General features: G+C 47.6%; 1 protein-coding gene across 1 annotated transcript in view; it reads right to left on the bottom strand.

The window, feature by feature from the left end:
* Positions 1 to 20,324: 20,324 nt before the first annotated feature.
* The window catches only part of LOC310800770 (NACHT, LRR and PYD domains-containing protein 14-like), a 126,846-nt gene continuing 126,662 nt past the window's right edge, over positions 20,325 to 20,508 (bottom strand). The window contains exon 19 of the mRNA XM_083664697.1: positions 20,325 to 20,508. This exon is cut by the window's right edge and continues 25 nt beyond it. The gene's annotated coding sequence lies outside the window, so the exon portion shown is untranslated.

Below are 20,508 nucleotides of genomic sequence, written 5' to 3'. Positions count from 1 at the left end.
GTATGGAGTGGTGTGGGAACCTCGTATACCGCTCAGTTCTTTCAGCCTTCCCAGCAGACGATTTTCAAACTCCTTCCCCATGTCATGATGGATTTTACTTGGGAAGCCAAACCGGAGGATGAAGTCGTTGAAGAGCTTTTCTGCAACCGTCTTTGCTTCTTTGTTTTTCGTGGGGTAGGCCTGAGAGAACCGAGTGAAGTGGTCCATGACAATCAGGATGTACTCGAATCCATGCTTGCATTTCTCCAGATGGAGGAAGTCGATGGACACCATCTCGAATGGGTACGTAGTTTTAATTGTCTCAAGCGGAGCTCTTGTGTGCTTCTGTGGTCTTTTATTCTTGAGGCACTCACATTCTTTGGTGACAAAGTGCTCAACGTCGACTTGCATCCTTGGCCAAAAGAACCTGTCTCTGATGAGGCTCAGAGTTCTTTCAACTCCCAAATGTCCCATCTTCTGATGTAGTTCTTGGAACACAAGGGGGTGGAATTCTCTGGGGGGGAATTGGGCGGGGGTGTAGGTGTAGGTGAAAGATCAGGAATAGGGGAATTGGGCGGGGGTGTAGGGGCGGGAAAGTGGGCATGTGGTTCCAGGGAATGCGAACAGGACGGGAGTTCAGGAGCAGGGGGGTGGGACAGGGTGGGAGAAGGCAAGTGGGGTGGGGAAAAGAGCTGAAGTTGGGCAGGGGGCTCTGTAGGCAAAAGTGGCTGTGTGACAGTGGAGAGGGGCTGAGTGGGGAGTGGGACAAAACATTCTGCCTCTGGGTCCAGCACAGATTCCTCTTCTCTTTGAGTAACAGCTCTACGACTCCGCAAGGCGTATCTGAGTTCATAGTCGCACTCCGAGTCGCTTTCACTTAGTTCTGCCTGCCTCTCCATGAGGGGGGTTTTTGTCGGTCTCTGTTTGTTTGATTTTCTTTTGCAGTGTGTCTCTTGGACGATAGACTCTTCGATGGGTAGATAGTCACAGGGTAAGAGGAGGTTTTGATGGAGGACTCTCTTTACCCCTTTCCCATTCTCGGCTGTGACCTCATAGACTGGGCTACTAGGAGTCTTTCTCTGGATGACAACATGCACTTTGTCCTCCCAGTAGGATCTGAGTTTGCCCGGCCCTCCGCGTTGGGACAGGTTTCTCACCAGGACTCTGTCTCCTGGGTGCAACTCATGACCGTGGATTTTCTTGTCATAGTGCACCTTCCCTCGAGCAGAGGCTTTAGTTGCTGTCTCATTGGCGATGGAATAGGCCTCTCTCATTCTCCTTTGCCACTGTGCTACATAGTCCATATGTTTCCCTTGTTTGTTGTCAGTACCAAGGTTGAACAAGAGGTCTATGGGGAGCTTGGGAGACCTACCAAAGAGGAGGAAATAGGGAGAATAGCCTGTAGCCTCGCAGCGGGTGCAGTTGTACGCATGTACCACTTTCGGTACAGAGGTCTTCCAGTCGGCCTTCTCCTCCTCTGTCAGAGTCCTCAACATGCTCAAAAGGGTTCGGTTGAAGCGCTCCACTTGTCCGTTCCCCTCTGGATGGTATGGAGTGGTGTGGGAACCTCGTATACCGCTCAGTTCTTTCAGCCTTCCCAGCAGACGATTTTCAAACTCCTTCCCCATGTCATGATGGATTTTACTTGGGAAGCCAAACCGGAGGATGAAGTCGTTGAAGAGCTTTTCTGCAACCGTCTTTGCTTCTTTGTTTTTCGTGGGGTAGGCCTGAGAGAACCGAGTGAAGTGGTCCATGACAATCAGGATGTACTCGAATCCATGCTTGCATTTCTCCAGATGGAGGAAGTCGATGGACACCATCTCGAATGGGTACGTAGTTTTAATTGTCTCAAGCGGAGCTCTTGTGTGCTTCTGTGGTCTTTTATTCTTGAGGCACTCACATTCTTTGGTGACAAAGTGCTCAACGTCGACTTGCATCCTTGGCCAAAAGAACCTGTCTCTGATGAGGCTCAGAGTTCTTTCAACTCCCAAATGTCCCATCTTCTGATGTAGTTCTTGGAACACAAGGGGGTGGAATTCTCTGGGCAGGACGAGTTGATCTTTGTCTGTTGTTTTCCTGTGTAGCACTCCTTCATTGCTCACATGTAGCTTCGGCCACTGTCTTAATAGGATGCACACTTCAGGGTCCTCATTATTCAGGTCCTGTCTGGAGGGTCTCTGATTGCGGCTGATGTAAACGAAAGCTCGGCCAATGATAGGATCCTTCTCCTGAGCCTGCTTGATTTGTTTGGGGGTGAGAGGCGTACCTAGAGCATCGACAGTGGCATCCTGGACCAAACCCAGTGCTTGGATACACACACTCTGCCAGGTAGAATTCTCTCTCCCCACAGTGACTCCAGCTATTGTAGCACTGATGGCGTCAGGCCGAATCTCCTCCGTGCACTGTCCCATGTAGCTGTTGATCTCCAGTGGCATACGTGACAGACCGTCCGCGTCAGAGTTGGATTTTCCAGGCCTGTACTTGATTATGAAGTTGAAATCCGCCAACTCGGCTACCCACCGATGACCAGTGGCGTTAAGCTTTGCAGTGGTGAGGACATATGTGAGGGGGATATTGTCAGTATATACGACAAAGGATGGAGTATGATACAGGTAGTCCCTGAACCTCTCACATATGGCCCACTTCATGGCCAAGAACTCCAGCTTGCCTGAATGCAGGTGGTAATTCTTCTCAGGTGGTGTAAGGGTCCTGGAGCCATAGGCGATGACAGTCATCTTCCCACCTTGTCTCTGATAAAGGACAGCTCCAAGTCCATCTTGCGAGGCATCACAGTGAAGGACGAAGGGCTGTGTCATGTCAGGGTATCCAAGGATAGGAGGAGAGGACAGGCAGTCGAGAAGCTGGTTACGAATTGATTGGTGGTGTTCTGCCCAGCTGATCGGGGTTCGAGAGGGCATTTGGTGGGAGTTCTTCCCTTGTCTCTTTCTCTTACCCTTTACGGCTGTGGTTGCTGTGGAGTTGGGCATGTTTGAGACAGGCACCTCTGGTGAGAGGAGCGCATATAGGGGCTTGGCGATCTTGGAGAAGTCCCTTATATATGGCCTGTAGTAGGAGATGAAGCCCAACATTTGCCTTAGCTCCCCCACGGTAGCTGGTCTTCTTTCCTTCAGTGCTTGAACTGGGGCTATGTCTTTGGGGTCCACAGTGTACCCATCTTTACTCACCATTCTCCCCAGGAACCTGACATTCTTCCTGAAAATCTCGCATTTCCGGGGCGTGAGTTTTATGCCATGCTGCTTGTAGCGCTGCAACACCATTCTCATGCTCCAGATGTTCTTCGAAGGTAGGGCTATGTACCAAGTTGTCATCAAGGTACGGCTGGCATATTGTGTCCCTGAGGCCTCTCAGACACTCCTCCATACTCCTCTGGAACTCAGCTGGGGCAGAGCTCAGGCCGAATGGTATCCTGTTCCACTGATATAGGCCCCACGGTGTAATGAAGGCAGTCAGTGGGCGGCTTACAGGGTCCAAGAAACCTTGGTGGTAGGCCTTTCCCTGATCCAGGACGGAGAACCATGAGCTGCCGCTTAGGGAGTCCAACATGTCCTGGATGCGGGGAATGGGATGACGGTCTGGCACTGATTTGCTGTTTAATTCCCTGTAGTCACAGCACAGGCGAAGATTTCCATCCTTCTTCCTGACGCACACAATAGGAGAGGAGTATGGGGACCTGGAGGGAGTAATCCAGCCTTTGTGTAGCAGGTCCTGAAGATACTCCTTAACCTCTGCGTGCAACGGCTTGGGGATGGAGATATAGGTCTTTTGAACAGGTGCGGGATCTCGCAGTGTGATATGCATGTACAGTGATGGGACGCAGCCAATGTCATCGTCGTCAAAAGAAAATGCCTCACACTCCTGCAATAGCACCTCTCTCACAGCCTCCCTCTGATTCTCCGACAGATGTTCCAGATCCACAGGGGGGTGCCACTTGGGTCTTTGTACGTTGCCAGGTCTGGCGCTTGCTTCCTCGCTTGACAAGTCTCTGTTGACAAAGCTTGTGTTGACAGTGGAGCAGCTGGCGTACTGGTTAGTAGTAGAGACTGTGGGTCCCGAGACTTGTGGTTGCTCAGGAGAGGGAGTGACTGGATAGAATGTTTTGACAGTTTCGAGATGTCCAAGAATGGTGCGCTGGTCAAGTGAGATGCAGTGATTGGTGGTATTAGCGATGGGAATAGTGATGGTAGCTTTCTTCCCATGACCTGTCTTCACCAAACCCTCTGACATTTCAAGTCCCTCTGGAAGCAGATGCGAGTCATTGCGGGTGAAGAGGATGTCTTGCCCCTTGAACTTTGTTCCGAGGTGGGCTGGAAGTGTCACAGTTGTCACCTGGTTGGCAGACATTAGCATTCTCCTCTGACCTGTTGTCACCACACCAACAGTCTCCTGTGGGTCAGGGGTCCGGACAAGCTTCACCACCATCTTTGCTATTCTTGGCTTGATGGAGAATGCAGCACTCATGGTTTGGATGGTTACCGGATCAACCTTGGATTCAGGGCATTGAGCTCTCACTATCTCCTCAATGACATTGAAGCCAATGATAGGCCTCTCTGCAACTCCTGGATCATCTGAGACCAGAACAGGAACTGTGAGCACCTTGGTTCTTCTCTGTTCACTGCAAAGCTGAAACTGCACTTCCACCCAGCCTGTGAACGGGATTTCTGTCTGGTTTGCAGCTAGACCAGTCAACGTCTCGGGTCCAAGGAGTTCTGCAATCGGCCTAACAGCAGTGTGAGGGAGCTGTACTTTCCTCCAAGCCTCGTTGATGACAGTGGCCTGGGCTCCACTATCCCACAATGCGACAGCTGGAACGTCATCTAGGAGGCAGTTGACAAGGCACTGTTTTCCAATTAGGCTGATTAGTTTGGACTTGTTTGGACTGTTATAACTGACATGCATGGGATTCAGTGGGATGGTCATAGTGGCTGTGTTTATGACCTGAATGTTTTGAGCTGGATTTTCGTCTTGTTCCAGTGTCATTTGTTCTCTCTCTGACTGTTTGTGGGACCCTGGGTATTGAGCTACTGTCGGTCCCCCCTCAGCAGCCCGTTCTCGTTTCCCATCTGCCTCTGCTTTCTGCAGCCACGAGAGACATGTCCAGATTCTCCACAGCGAAAACAGTGGTCACACTGATCCCCCCTCTGTGCCTGTTGACATGAAGCACAGCCCCTGGGTCGCTGTCTAGGCATTGGCCTCCCTCTTCCTGCAGGCTGGTAGGCAGAGGACTGGTACATCATGGATGTTTGGCCATGTGGATGGAAGGTGCTGGGCTGAAAAGCAGGTGGCTGGAATGTGGTGGGCTGAAAAGCAGGTGGCTGGAATGTGGTCCTATCCCGCTGGGGCTGGTGATTAGCAGACTCGATGTTTGCCAAGAAAAAGTGTCTACATTCTCAAATACACTACTGCCGCATGCGCTAGGACGTGTCATCAGTGATGTTATCTGGGGTCGTAAGGTGTTTCGGGTCTGTCAACATCATACACCCTCGCCCAGTAGACCCAGCCGAGGCCAATTAAGACCCCGACTCACGTCCCAGAAGCCGCTACGGATCAGCCTTACTACTCTATCTGCAACGTTGCCCGCGGGAGGGGTAAAAGAGAACCCAATCCGCTGCAATAGAGCTAGTGCTACGCCGCAGTATTGGCCCTTCGGTGCATGGAGGATCTAGGCTCTGTGGGTTTCTCCCGGCCGTGCTCCTCCTTCGTCTCACCAGACCCCCCTTAGTCCATGGGCCAAGGCTGAAATTTTGACATATCGGTACCACCTGAGGTGACCGCACGATTTTGTTATTTTTGTCTTCCTACATGTCTCTAGTTTATATTTTGGTATGATAACCCTTCCGATTTGGTAGCTTAAGGATAGTTATCACTCTGTAAACAAACCTACCCCCATATAAATGACAAAACCCTGATTTCATCATATCTCCTGAACCACACATGAGAACACAGAAAATGTGATGTCTACCCCTATGTTTTCATGGGCAAGGATTACAATGACGCCATATACAACATCATAAACTGTTCACATGAATAGTTAATGGTGAATTCAGTGGTGTTTTGGTGAATTCAGTGGTGTTTTGAGAAGGATACAATGCAATTAGTCCATGGGCCAATGGTGAAATCGGTACCACCTAAGGGGACTGCGCAATTTTTTTATTTTTGTCTTCCTACATGTCTCTAGTTTATATTTTGGTATGATAACCCTGCCAATCTGGTAGCTTATTGATAATTATCACTCTGTAAAAACTGCTCCCATATAAATGACAAAACCCTGATTTCTGTGTATTAGTCCAGATGATATGTGAAAATCATGTTAACTTTTTCATAAAAGAATGAAACTTGGTACGCATATAGTTTGGGGCCCCGTAAATCTTCAGAAATTAAGCCATCACAAAAATGCCTCGTGGTGGCCATTTTAATTCCGCCATAAGCGAATTATGTAGTTTGCATCATATCTCCTGAACCACACATGATAACACAGAAAAGGTGATGTCTATCCCTATGTTTTCATGGTCAATGATTACAATGATACCATATAGAACATCATAAACTGTTAAAGTAACTAATCAATGGTGAATTTAATGACGTGATAAGGAAATCATAGTTTCTGATAACTGATGCTATAACCTCAATTCCATGACCACTCTCTGGCTAAGATTTTTTGATGAGTAATTTGACTTCTATGGGCCTTTTGTTAAAATAGCCCCCAGGCCCCTCCCAAACATCCTGGGACTTTCTGCCAGATGGCCAAATCCAAGATGGCCACTGGTGCAATCTTGAAAAATTTACTTTTGAACCAGAGTACCTAGAATAATGTATGAAGACACTTTTTGGTGTAAGCCAACCACAAAGAATCTGATTCTGACACCGGTTTAACATTCTGACATAATTTTGACCCAGAATTCCAAGATGGCTGCCATCCAGTAGCATGAAAACTTAACTTGTGAATGGCAACATATACGTATGTGGTGTTTGGTGCATTTTTAGAGTAAGGAAGGAGATTAACAATGGTGAATTATAACTATTTTAATTGCAAATCCATGCCTACCAAACATGGTTTAGTAATGACAATTATTGTGTTTTGAGGGTAATTTCATAATTTAGTTAGTCTCGCTGGCCACGGAAACAGGCAACTGGGATAAGCCCTCCCCTGCTCTACAGCTGCTCCCCATTGGAGCGACTGTTTCAGTGGCTGCCGGATGTCCGGTCCCGCCTTATTACAAACTCTGTCATTGGCTCCGACCATGTCAATCAGAGCGGCTTCCGCTCCCTCCTCCCTGTGTGTCGCTGTAAATTGTGCCCTGCCGCCTCAGTGAAAACAACAACGCTAACTAGCTAGCACGCTAGCTCGTTGCTACACGCTGAAAAGGGCAAGTTGGATTGTTGGAAACTATTTTCCAAGGGCACTGCCGCTAAGCGCCGCCCATCGCAGTCCCACTATGAAAGCGGCGCCAGACTCCTCTCCCGCTAGGGAGGGGAGGCTGGCCAGCGAGACTATGGGATAGGTGAAGGTGAATAGCCTATGTCCATTGTCCAACCAGTTTTCTCAATTAATTTCCCTCTTTGCGATGTGATAAAAGTTTCTCAGTGAGTTATAGTTGATTGCCTCACTGAATTATCTGCTAATACCCAATTTTAGCAGCAGAATTTGATGTCCTGGCGTGGCACGTCCGTGTGTAATATCCAAAATGAATTTTACTCTTATGCTGCGCAGCACAGAGATTATGGTGCGCTCAAGCGCAGTGGAGTATTTAGCGCCTAAGAGGTGCTTTTTTTAGCGCGTAAGAGGTGCTGCCCCGTATTCTGCGCAGAAACGCCTGGTGTGGCATGTGACACGCCTATGTCTAGTAAAATTATGACAGGCATCAGCTTGTGCACACCCCCAATTTGCATTGCGCACGGCGTTAAAGAGCGCAAACACTAAATTACCGCTTTTGCGAAGATAGGGCTGCCGGGTCTTGCAAGAATCTCGTCAACTTCTCCTCTCCTGCAACATGGGCTGATTTTAAGTCTGCAATGAGTTCATCAGAGGCAGGCAGACTGTAGGGTGCGGAGGGTTGGGGAGGCCAGGTCAAACGGGAAGGAGTTGAACTCATGCATGCAGGCATGGCTCAAAATGGATGCGAAAAGGTGCAAACACACCAGACGCTGAAGTGACGAAGCATCTGGAAGCGCAGCCAGTATCATTTTGGCGCACTTGTTAGCACATTAGACCATTCAGTCAGACCAGCCGTGATACGGCCGGCTCGCCCCATGCAGAGATTGTTTCAGCGTCTGATCTATTTTTGTGTGAGACCCGCGAGTGATTGTGTGAAGCCAGATAGGAAGTCAGTACAAGTTGTCACCGGCACAGAGCAAAGCAGTGCGTCTGGTGTGAATGGCCAGGGTCCTGCTCGAGCTGAATTTACACACAGCGGCACTTTGCGTCTGCAGCATCACAATCATCTTCCACCCTCCTCCCTGCATGCATGCTCCAACCCGCTCTGACTGGTGGCGACCATTTATGGATTTCGTTTTCACTCCCTCCGTGTCAAATCTGTCTATCTCAAATGCCTGTGCCACTGTGAAACAACAACATCAACAATGCTAGCTCGTTGCTACATGCTGAAAACGGTTGGATCTGGATTGTGCAATAAAGCAGGCCTGCTTGATACTTTTCGTGGATAGTTGTAAAGGTAAACAGAGCCTTTTTCCCCTATACCAGGGTGGAGGTATTAGCAGCCAGACTCTGCGGTTGTAGGGAGGGAGTCTGGCAAGCAAGACTACATGGGGAGGAACTCAAGGTAGGAGCTGCTGAGATGGAGTGGAGCGCTCCAAGGCAGTGATTGACCTGGTTGTGGTCAACTTGTAAACCTCCACGAGTTGCTGGAACATTGTGTTTTTGATGAATATGTGGCCTTATTCAACTCCAACAGCACATACAGGAAGACGCAGAAGAGCAAGCTCATCTAGAAGCTCTATCTCCAATCTGTAGGGCTGCAAGAACCCTACATCACTCTCGTTGACATGGGCATGATCTAGAGGATGGCAACTCCATCTGCAAGAGATCGGCAGACACAAGATGGCATCCCATACAAGTGGTCGGACTATGTCCACAAGGTGTCATCCATTATCCTTGCCCGCCATGGTGATGTTGACATCTGTGTGATCGACCGGTATGACACAGCATACTTGGCTAAAGATGATGAGCGGAATCTAATGATTCAGAATCTATAGCGAGGCAGAATTCAATCTGATCATATGCCATGTTTTAAGTGTTTTCATTATTCAATTATTCAAGTTACAGCTAATAAAAAGAGCTTATTTTAGTTATTGTCATACATTCATTAAATCTTTTACTGCAAGAAATCCTGGGGGTAGTTGGTAAAATGGGTGTTGACATTAACATCTTTTCAGTTAACACAATTCTGAAATGACTCCCAAAACATCCACCATTGTTAATCTCCTTCCTTGTGGTAAACCCCAAATGCACAGTATACCTTCCCATTCAAAAGTTACATTTCCACAATACTAGATGGCAGCCATCTGGGAATTCTGGGTCAAAATGATGCCATAATGTCAAACTGATGTCAGAATCGGATTCCTCGTGGTTGACTTACACCGAAAAGTGTCTTCATACATTATTCTATGTGCTTAAATTTTTCAACATGGCGCCAGTGGCCATCTTGGATTTGGCCATCTGGCAAAGAAAATCCCAGGATCTTTAGGAGGGACCTGGGCGCTATTTTAACAAAAGGTCTATATAAGTCAAATCACTCATCAAAACATCTTAGCCAGAGAACGGTCATGGCTTTGAAGTTATAGCATCGGTTATCAGATACTGTCATTTCCCCACGTCATCGAATTCACCATTGATTAGTCACTTTAACAGTGTATGATGTTCTATATGGTATCATTGTAATCCTTGACCATGAAAACGTTGGGATAGACATCTCCTTTTCAGTGTTAGCATGTGTGGTTCAGGAGATATGATGCAAACTACATAATTTGCTTATGGCAGAATTAAAATGGCCGCCACAAGGCATTTTTGCGATGGCTCAATTTCTGAAAATGTACAGGGGCCCAAACTATAAGCGTACCAAGTTTCATGCTTTTACGAAAAAGGGAACATCATTTTCACATCATCTGGACTAATACACAGAAATCAGGGTTTTGTCATGTATATGGGGGTAGGTTTGTTTACAGAGTGATAACTATCCTTAAGCTACCAAATCGGCAGGGTTATCATACCAAAATATAAACTAGAGACATGTAGGAAGACAAAAATAACAAAATCGTGCGGTCACCTCAGGTGGTACCGATTTTTGCCTTGGCCCATGGACTACCTCATGTCAAAGGCAATCCAGAGGCTGAAGGGATGCCTCAAGGACGCCTCAAGAGGGCCTGTGCGCTGCACGTCATTTACCTGCGTCGAGCACCTCGCTCTAGCCTGGAGGACCCCAGGCCGCGCAGATTTTCAGGAGGCTAATCCGTAGCGTTTGTGGATTTCTCCCTCACGAGAGAGCCAAGATGGGGTGCTAATCCCATCCCGTACCGGGTTGCCGTCTCTCCGGCCGTCAACTGTCTCTCCAGCTCGTCACCAAACTATACTTGGTTGTCACCTAGTCTTTCCTAAGTGTCACTGGCCAGAGGCAAGCCAGGATTCTACATTCTCAAATACACTACTGCCGCATGCGCTAGGACGTGTCATCAGTGATGTTATCTGGGGTCGTAAGGTGTTTCGGGTCTGTCAACATCATACACCCTCGCCCAGTAGACCCAGCCGAGGCCAATTAAGACCCCGACTCACGTCCCAGAAGCCGCTACGGATCAGCCTTACTACTCTATCTGCAACGTTGCCCGCGGGAGGGGTAAAAGAGAACCCAATCCGCTGCAATAGAGCTAGTGCTACGCCGCAGTATTGGCCCTTCGGTGCATGGAGGATCTAGGCTCTGTGGGTTTCTCCCGGCCGTGCTCCTCCTTCGTCTCACCAGACCCCCCTCATGTCAAAGGCAATCCAGAGGCTGAAGGGATGCCTCAAGGACGCCTCAAGAGGGCCTGTGCGCTGCACGTCATTTACCTGCGTCGAGCACCTCGCTCTAGCCTGGAGGACCCCAGGCCGCGCCGATCTTGCGCAGATTTTCAGGAGGCTAATCCGTAGCGTTTGTGGATTTCTCCCTCACGAGAGAGCCAAGATGGGGTGTCTCATCTCATTGACATCTGCTTTAAGCTCTTCCAGCACCTTTTGTGTTTTGGAGTCTGGGGCTTGGACTGTCTTGTACTGAGACTCACTCACCTTGGTCTTTGTACGAGTTTGTTTCTCTTGTGATAGAGCTGGGCTGGAGACCTCTGTCTGGATCTCACACACATGAGCTCCCTTCATGGGGGCAGACTTTTTGAGCTTTTTCTGTCTCTCTCCTTCCACACTGGCCGCCTCACTCACTTTCTCAATGAGAGTTTCATCTGTCACAGCAAGGTCACTCAAGCGTGGCTTCACTTGAAACTTGACTGCATCACTCAGGAGCCCGGTCTCAATGGCCCTGAGGAACTTCCGTTGGATTAGGTCGGGGCTGTAGTAGTCTTCATCATCCCCCTCACTGGACTTCCATAAGAGCCTCTCCTTTAATTCAATGGCCCGAAACAAGAATGTCTGGGCAGACTCTCTGTGCTCTTGTGAGACATTGACCAGTCTGTTGTAGATGTCCGCTGCACTTTCCTCCTTATAGTGGCCTCTTAAGATGATTTTTAGAGAGGAGAGGTTGAGGTCACTCTTTATTTCCAGCATGTCCCTGAGGTGAAGGCCTGGGCTCACTGCTCGTACTACTGCCTCGATGATCTCCGTCTCTGAGTGTCCTTTACGGAGGCCTGCATCAATCTGGTGGACCAGGCTTGTATAGGATAGCTTGTCCTTCTGGCCCCCTTCTCCTATTTGGCCATTGATCCTAAACTCCCTCCGTAAGGTGACTTCAGGCAGTGATGTATGGTGTGGAATGTTCTGTCTTATCTCCTCGGATGAGAAGTGAAGAGGTGTGAGGCGGGCTGTTAGACGTTCTACCTCCTGTTGTAGTTGGTTACGCTGGTCCGGCATTATGTGCGTCGCCTCTTCACCAGCTCTGTTAGGATGACGTCATCATTCCTACTTTGACGTCGTCATTCCTACTATGATGTCATCAATCACTGATGATGTCATGATTCATAAGCGTCTTTCATGCCTTTCGCTGTTGATGTCATAACACAGGTGATGTCATATTCACATCTATAAGGGCCTGTTCCTGCAGGTCCTCGCCAGTGATTCATAAATTCACATCAAGATCAAGGATCATACCAATCTCTGCAACGTCTGCAACCTGCAACTCCTGCAACCAGCAACTTCGGCAATCTCTGCGACCGTTCCCAAACCTCGAACTGTGCAGCCCCAGCCATCAAGTTCCACAACACCCCAGCTTCATCAACTACCCGCGAATAGATCCACACGTCTAACTCCGATCCTGACAGTATGAATCACTCAGAAATGGATTTAGCGGGCAAATTTCTCCCCCCAATCAAGGAGGAAGACCCTGAGACGCCAGTTTTCCCGCCGGCCGCTTCAGGTGAACCACCAGGCGAATCAATTGTGGGTCCTCTCACCTTGGAGACCTTGCTGGCAGCGATGTCATCGTGGCAGTCCCGACAAACACAGACCGCAGAGCTTGTTTCCGGCCTGGGTGTGGTACTCACGGAGGCACAACGGGTGCAAATGCAGCAAACGCTCCATCTTCAGGAACTACTCCACAGACAGGAAGAAGCAAACAAGGCCCACCTGGCCCTGGCTTCCAAGGCCGAGGATCGGTACGCCCTCCTGGTAAAACGGCTAGATCATCTCAGCGGGCTAAACCCCCAGGGTGTCACCCCGCAGCCTCTGCAAGACCTCGCACTTGAGTCAAGACGCCTGATTGCCCACCAGGAAAAAGCAATCCAGGCTCTGGCTTTCGAGGCCACTGATCGGCACGCCCAGCAGGAAAAAGCAATCCAGGCTCTGGCTTCCGCAGCCGTTGATCGGCACGCCCTCTTGATTGGCCGGCTAGATCGTCTCGACGGGCTAGGCCCCCAGGGTGCCATTCCGCAGCATTCTGCCCCTCCTGCCCCAGCTTCCGAGCGCACCGCCGTTCCCGAGGTTTCCAGACCTGCTACTCCCCCGTCCACAGCGGCCGTTGCTTTTAGCTCTGCCTCTCGGCCGCCTCCAGCTGCTAAGGGCATATTCTGGGGGGGGAGTTCGCGTCATCCCAGAGCAGGGGCAGCCACATTCGAGTCCCAGCAAGAGGGTTAGGGAGTTGGAGAGGACTGTCGATCGTCTCATGGGGAAGTTCAATCGCTGCCTGCAGATCGGCTCCGTCCCCCCGCAGGGGGCCTCCGAGTCTGCTGGCCCTGAGGCACAACCTATGGACCTGCCCCTCGCCGAGTCTGAACCTGTACCTGAGGCACAACCTGTGGACCTTCCCCTCGCCGAGTCTGAACCCGTACCCCAGCAGCAGCCAATTCCTGTCCTTGACCAACACGTAGGTTCCAGCTTCATGCTGGGAGGTTCCCGTAGTGTCGTCAGCCCTCGGGCAAGAGCAAGAAGAAATAAGAGGCGTTTAAAGGAGGAGACGGTGGGTGACCCCCCCAAACTACAGGTCGGGAGGGCAGGCCTCGCTGTGTCAGATCCCCCTGCGGCTCTGCCTTCGGTGACGGCGGCATTTGACCCTTTTGATGGTCCCCAGCCTCCCATGTTTGGATCGTGCCCCGGGGGATGGCCGGTCCCAGAGGATCCACCGGACCCGGTGGAAGTTCTGTCTACGTATCGGTCCATCTATGGCTTCGATATCCTGTATTAGGGAGGAGCACCTCCACTGTCCTACACCCCCTTTGGGGTCTGACCACCTGCATCTAACCACCTGCTGAAGAGCACCTCACTCTCTTACACCCCCTTTGGGGCCTAACCACCTGCGTCTGACCACCTGCGGAAGAGCACCTCCACCAGAACCTACGGATTTTTTGTCTCCCAGATGCCAGGATGGCCTCATTGGACGCCAGGTGACGTCCGTTGAGGGGAGGGTACTGTTAGGATGACGTCATCATTCCTACTTTGACGTCGTCATTCCTACTATGATGTCATCAATCACTGATGATGTCATGATTCATAAGCGTCTTTCATGCCTTTCGCTGGTGATGTCATAACACAGGTGATGTCATATTCACATCTATAAGGGCCTGTTCCTGCAGGTCCTCGCCAGTGATTCATAAATTCTCCAATCTCTGCAACGTCTGCAACCTGCAACTCCTGCAACCAGCAACTTCGGCAATCTCTGCGACCGTTCCCAAACCTCGAACTGTGCAGCCCCAGCCATCAAGTTCCACAACACCCCAGCTTCATCAACTACCCGCGAATAGATCCACACGTCTAACTCCGATCCTGACAAGCTCCCCCCATTTCTCTGTTTTCACGAGCTTCTCTCATTTCTCTGTCTTCATCGGCTTCTCCCATGGCCCTGATAAACTTGAGAAGATCTCTGAGAGACTCAGACACACTGTCAGAACTGTCATTTTCCTCCTTGTCCTCCAGTGTCGCCTCAACTATTTTAAACAGGGATCTCCTGGTCATATCAGAGAATATTCCCTTGGAAGCAGTACATTCCAGATGCTCACACACACTGATGAGCTGTGGCTTACTCAACTGACAGAGCGCTACGCTCACCTCGTCGAACATATCCTCCATGGCGGTGATGCTGGTGATCAGGAGATTCAGGATCGTCTCTTTCTGGAGTGGTTCCTCTGCTGAATTGCACGACTCACTCCTGGCTGGCTCGCCAAAAATATGTTGCACTCATGAACCTCACGACTGGACTCAGAGTGACATATTTTGTGTGTGGTTTATTCTCTAAGGAATAATAATAAAATAAAGTGAGTCGGCTGGCTCTGCAGTGTGACTTGACCATACAGGTGGTTACAGGCAACTAACAGATGTAAACAAAAATACATATTGCATACAAATCTCTGAATTACATTCATACAAATCCCTGAATTACATTTGCATATTCAAGTAATTATAATTAGACTTCTAGATACAAATATAAAAGTAAATCTAAATATTATCAAATAAAGTAAGATCAGATTCATTAGCAGTCATACACACATACATTCATCTAATATACTATAATAACATTCCCAACAATAACCATTCTCTAAAGTAATTATGTTTCTACAAATAACGAGACAATAATACATTAACCAACTGAAACACTGTCATCCGTGACACACATAGAATATACAGTAACACTGGATCCACGATCATTTACAACGCAGACATCCGGGTCATCTGCTCTACGCGTCCATTATAATGGAGCACTCTACTATTAGCATTAACGTGAGTTAGCATTTCTCAAAACAAACTAAAACCGGATTCCTTTAAGGTTTAAACCACCCGATCTAGTAATACACACAGAACCCCAACCAAGTAACACATGCTGGCGAGTTAGTCCAACCCTTCATTTAACTGTGTCTGAAGCACAACAGCCCGACCGGCACATAAATAACGTTACTGGACGTGCAAGTATGCTAACGTTAGCTTAGCGCAAAGTACGTTATCTCGGTCGGCACACATCCCAACACAAAACACACACAGCCCACAACCAAACATCTTATCAACAGCTTCGCTAGCTAATATACAGTGCCACTGTTATATCAAGGCGCTTGGTGACGTTTTACTGACCTGTAAGGAATAATAATAAAATAAAGTGAGTCGGCTGGCTCTGCAGTGTGACTTGACCATACAGGTGGTTACAGGCAACTAACAGAGCAGCGCGAGCTCACTTCCTCACCATGACGACACTCTTACGTTTGACTGCTCCAGCTAGACGTACTTAAAGGGACAGGCAAGCTGTATGTTTGTGAATGAAATATTGTGCATGCATACACTTTCAATGTGCCACACTGTGCACTCGCAGGCAGTCTCTCTTCCTCTCTGTCAGTATGCGCCGAGCAACGAGCGAACACACACACACACACACACTCCATCTCTCTTTCCTTCTCTCTCTCTCCGTTTCCCTCCCTCTCTCTCTCGGAGGAGGAGCTGCAGTCCTGCACGCACACACACGGGACATGCCCACACAGTCTGCGGGAGAAAATAGAGTCTAAAATCGATTCAAAATTAATTCTCATGACTTTTGTCATGACTGTCAAACCTAAATTGATATACTTTGTGACGTTCATCATCGTTCAAATTTGGCTGGTGGCTTATTAACATAGGTTCCTGTGATGTGATGGACTCAAAATGCTAAATAATAAAAAGTTATTTCTGGTTTCCAGGGACTTTAAGTAAAACATTTGTTAAGCATCAAACTCGTTTCTTGGTCTGTGTCTGCATCTGGGTTCCTTGTCGTTCGTGACAGTAAATGTATGCATTATTCTTTTTCGCAAACATTCTATATCAAAACTGAATGACTCGTCTATAATTTATACAGTATGAAAAATAAGTGACAGATTTGCTGCAGCAAAGACTTTATTTGCAATAGAGAATTACTGATCAACAAAAATCTGCAATATAAAATATACAAAGAGAAAAGGGCACACAAAAAACACACATTCCTTTTCTAATTTAGCTTTCTTTATATGGTCATGCAACTGAAAGAACCTCAACACCTGTGTATGTCTCCAATGACTGGAACAGCTGTGATTGGTTTATTTACACAACTTCAATCAGCTGTTTCTCAATAGCAATACAAAATACGGGACATGTATTTATGTTTCAATAATGTGAACGGCATATAACTGTGCAGTATCTGGAAACATATCTGTATAAGCCTTTGTTTACAACTCTGCGTGGCTTATTTTATACATATACTACATGTACCTTCTTTTATGCGTATTACAGTAGACCCTTGTAAAGTTTACATCACACTTATATACAGAGTTGGGTCAGATTACTTTGAAATGTAGTCAGTTACTGATTACAAATTGCATGAAAACTGTTGTAATGTGTAAAACCAATTGTAAAACCAATTGTAATCTAACATCAAACATTGAAAAGATTGCACCTTATAATTTTCTCTTTAATCATCTCAACATTTGCAAATAAAACATTCAGCTTTGAGTTGGTCAAATCAAATGAGCCTGAAAAAGGCATTGTGGCATCATGTCTCCAGGTGTGCTGTATTGTTTCTTTTCTCCAAGTCTTTGTTGCTGATGTTTTTAAATGTCTCATTTAATGTACAACAAGATGTCCTTGCTTCTTTCATTATAAAGGAGTTGGACATGAATTCATCAGATAGAATCAGATGAATTCCCTCTATCCTGTGGCTGTGATAACAGTTGCCACTACTATACAATGTCTTCCTGTCTGGGATTAGCTTCACAATACAAGGTGGGTGAGAGTCACCTGATTTACATCCCTTTTACACCGAGCCTCCTTACCAACCATTTCTCTGACAATGGAAAGCCATTTGAGGAGTGATTCTCATTACAGTGGTGCCGGAACGAGTTTGCAATTAGGGGGACATTTATATATTTTTTGTCAACATTTTTTTTTTTTTATAAAAAAAAAAAAAAATCAAATTCTTTAGCGCCGTTAGGGCGCCGGCAAGAACAATTGATGTTTTTTTGAACGTCTGGATGATTTTTAGCCATATTTAGAGGAATATCTAATTTTAAATTAACATTAGGATTATACTGATGTCATTATTCAGTATTTTCTCCTTTTCTCACTCACTTGGTGACCTGCTCTGACTTTAGGTCATTTTACAATTACACTACAACAGACAGCAACACAGGCAGAAACACTGAACTTATTATTGTTATTATCACTTCGAAACACAGTGCAGAACTTGTCATCTCAACACAAAAATAAAATAACAATAACCGTATAATGACAGTTGGCTGCTGCTATAATTGACAGTACAGAGTCCGGGTCTGTCTGTCTCTCAGGTGTAATAATCCCACAATGATCACGGCTTTAACAAGTGTCACAGGCTGTGTAAACAGTGTAAAGTGGGCTCTCTGTAACTTGATCCCTGGGTCTGTCTGTCTCAGGTCTAATAATCCCACAACGATCACGGCTTTAACAAGCATCACAGGCTGTGTAAACAGTGTAAAGTGGTCTCTAAAGCCGTTTTCACACATGCTTACAGGAAAATTACCTGTAAATCAATATCGGCCATTTCCCGGTAAAAAGTGCATGTGTGAAAACGGCTTAAGCGTCAGGGGCAGTTGCCCCCTCAAAAAAAAAAATTTTTTTTAGGGGGACCAAATTTTAAGGGGGACAAAATGTCCCCATGTCCCCCTTGTTCCGGCGCCAGTGGTTCTCAACTGCTCTAACCTCATGACCCACATTTTTCCTTAGTCATTAAGTCACGACCCACATTTTTTAGTATTCTTTGTAGGCCTCTGTTTTTTAAACAAGTTCAAACTGGTGATGCTCGCAGCTAGCATAACCTGTTTGGTAATGGATTCTTAGGCCTTCTAGATTCAGAGGATAGCATATCTGGCATTAAAAATGAGCCTGCTACAGCCTCTGAAAGACTGCAATCTTGTCTGTGGATGCCAGCATCCTCAAGGACAGGAGTAGAATAACCTTTTTTCATGCACACATCCGTGACCCACTCAAAACTGCCCCGTGACCCACTTTTGGGTCCTGAGACCCACCAGTTGAGAACCACTGCATTTGAGGGTGGGGTGGGAGGAGCTGTCTTTTGTGCTGGGGGGTGCGGTGTGTATTGGGAGTCAGGGCTCCTTATTGAGACTGTCCGTTGACTGGGTTGGGGTTGAAAATTGCCATTAAGGATTTAATCAAGCTTCCTTGACAAATGTAACTATAATCTGATTACAGATTTTCAAATGTAATCTGGCCTTATTACAGTTAATTTTTTAGTAATCTGATTACATAATCCTGATTACATGTAATCAGTTATTATCCAACCCTGCTTATATAGTAGTTAGTGCAAATCTCTTTTGCAAATGTTTAAATGTACCCGTGCCATATCCATTTTAACTTGTGCATAGCTTTTTCTCTCTGTATGTGACTTTGAGAGCAAAGCAAACCAGAGTCATATCCCTTGTATGTGTACATATGGCCAATAAAGCTGATTGTGATTCTGACCTGCTGTTCACATCAACTTTAGCCTATAAGTGATATTTTAGAACATGAGCTTATCTGTTCTGACCATAGACTGTATAAATATATGGACGTAGCTTTGTGATGTCACCCATTGGTTTTTGGAGTCGTGCTTTGAAGCCTCTAGGTTGGCATTTTCACTGTCGCCATCTTGGTTATTTGGAGGCAGAAGTGAGGTGAATTTAGATGAGAAGAGCTGCAGCGCCTCCTGCTATTGGTCTGTGATCGACAAGCTGCACGATCACTGGACAGATGACCTGTCAATCATGCCCCAAAACATAGTCTGCTTTCCAATCTATTTGACTCTAAATGGGACCATAATGTACTAAATGAACAGTAAGTGATTGAGACCATCAACTCATTAGGAAGTGTTTACTGAGGTCATCAATCAAGTGGGAAGTAGGGTCACTCATTTTCCATACAACACACTTAGTTTGCAGCCAGTGAAATCACCCCCTGCAGGCCATTCGAAATAACGCAGGTTTAAGTTACTTTCAAATTGGCTTCACAAACGGAGCTAGGAGCTAGCCCACTGGTTCTGACATTCAGTGTAAGCATTAGTAAACTGGCAGTAAAAACCCATAGTTTTGGTCTTGGTTGTGCTTGTGTGTAAAAGTATGTTAGACCCCCACAGGTGTGTGTGATCATGAGGTCAGACTCTCCTTATGGGAGCTCAGCCCCCATTGGCCCCCACATAACTCCACCCTCCTCATGGGAGCTCAGCCCCCATTGGCCCCCACATAACTCCACCCTCCTTATGGGAGCTCAGCCCCCATTGGCCCCCACATAACTCCACCCTCCTTATGGGAGCTCAGCCCCCATTGGCCCCCACAAAACTCCACCCTCCTTATGGGAGCTCAGCCCCCATTGGCCCCTACATAACTCCACCCTCCTTATGGGAGCTCAGCCCGCATTGGCCCCCACATAACTCCACCTTCCTTATGGTAACTCAGCCCCCATTGGCCACCACATAACTCCACCCTCCTTATGGGAGCTCAGCCCTCATTGCCCCCCACATAACTCCACCCTCCTTATGGGAGCTCAGCCCCCATTGGCCCCTACATAACTCCACCCTCCTTATGGGAGCTCAGCCCCCATTGGCCCCCACATAACTCCACCTTCCTTATGGTAACTCAGCCCCCATTGCCCCCCACATATCTCCACCCTCCTTATAGGAGCTCAGCCCTCATTGGCCCCCACATAACTCCACCCTCCTTATGGGAGCTCAGCCCTCATTGGCCCCCACATAACTCCACCCTCCTTATGGGAGCTCAGCCCTCATTGGCCCCTACATAACTCCACCCCTGCTTCCATCTGAAACACAAAGACAAAAAGAGGAGACTCTCCTGCACTAAAATACACTGTGAGCTCTCTGTTCCCTCAGACAGATGATGTGTTTGCTGTGTTTGGAT

Source organism: Poromitra crassiceps (genome assembly GCF_964638095.1).
Source record: "Poromitra crassiceps genome assembly, contig: HAP1_SCAFFOLD_60, whole genome shotgun sequence".
Classification (NCBI taxonomy): domain Eukaryota; kingdom Metazoa; phylum Chordata; class Actinopteri; order Beryciformes; family Melamphaidae; genus Poromitra; species Poromitra crassiceps.
This window is presented reverse-complemented; position numbering and strand designations above follow the sequence as displayed.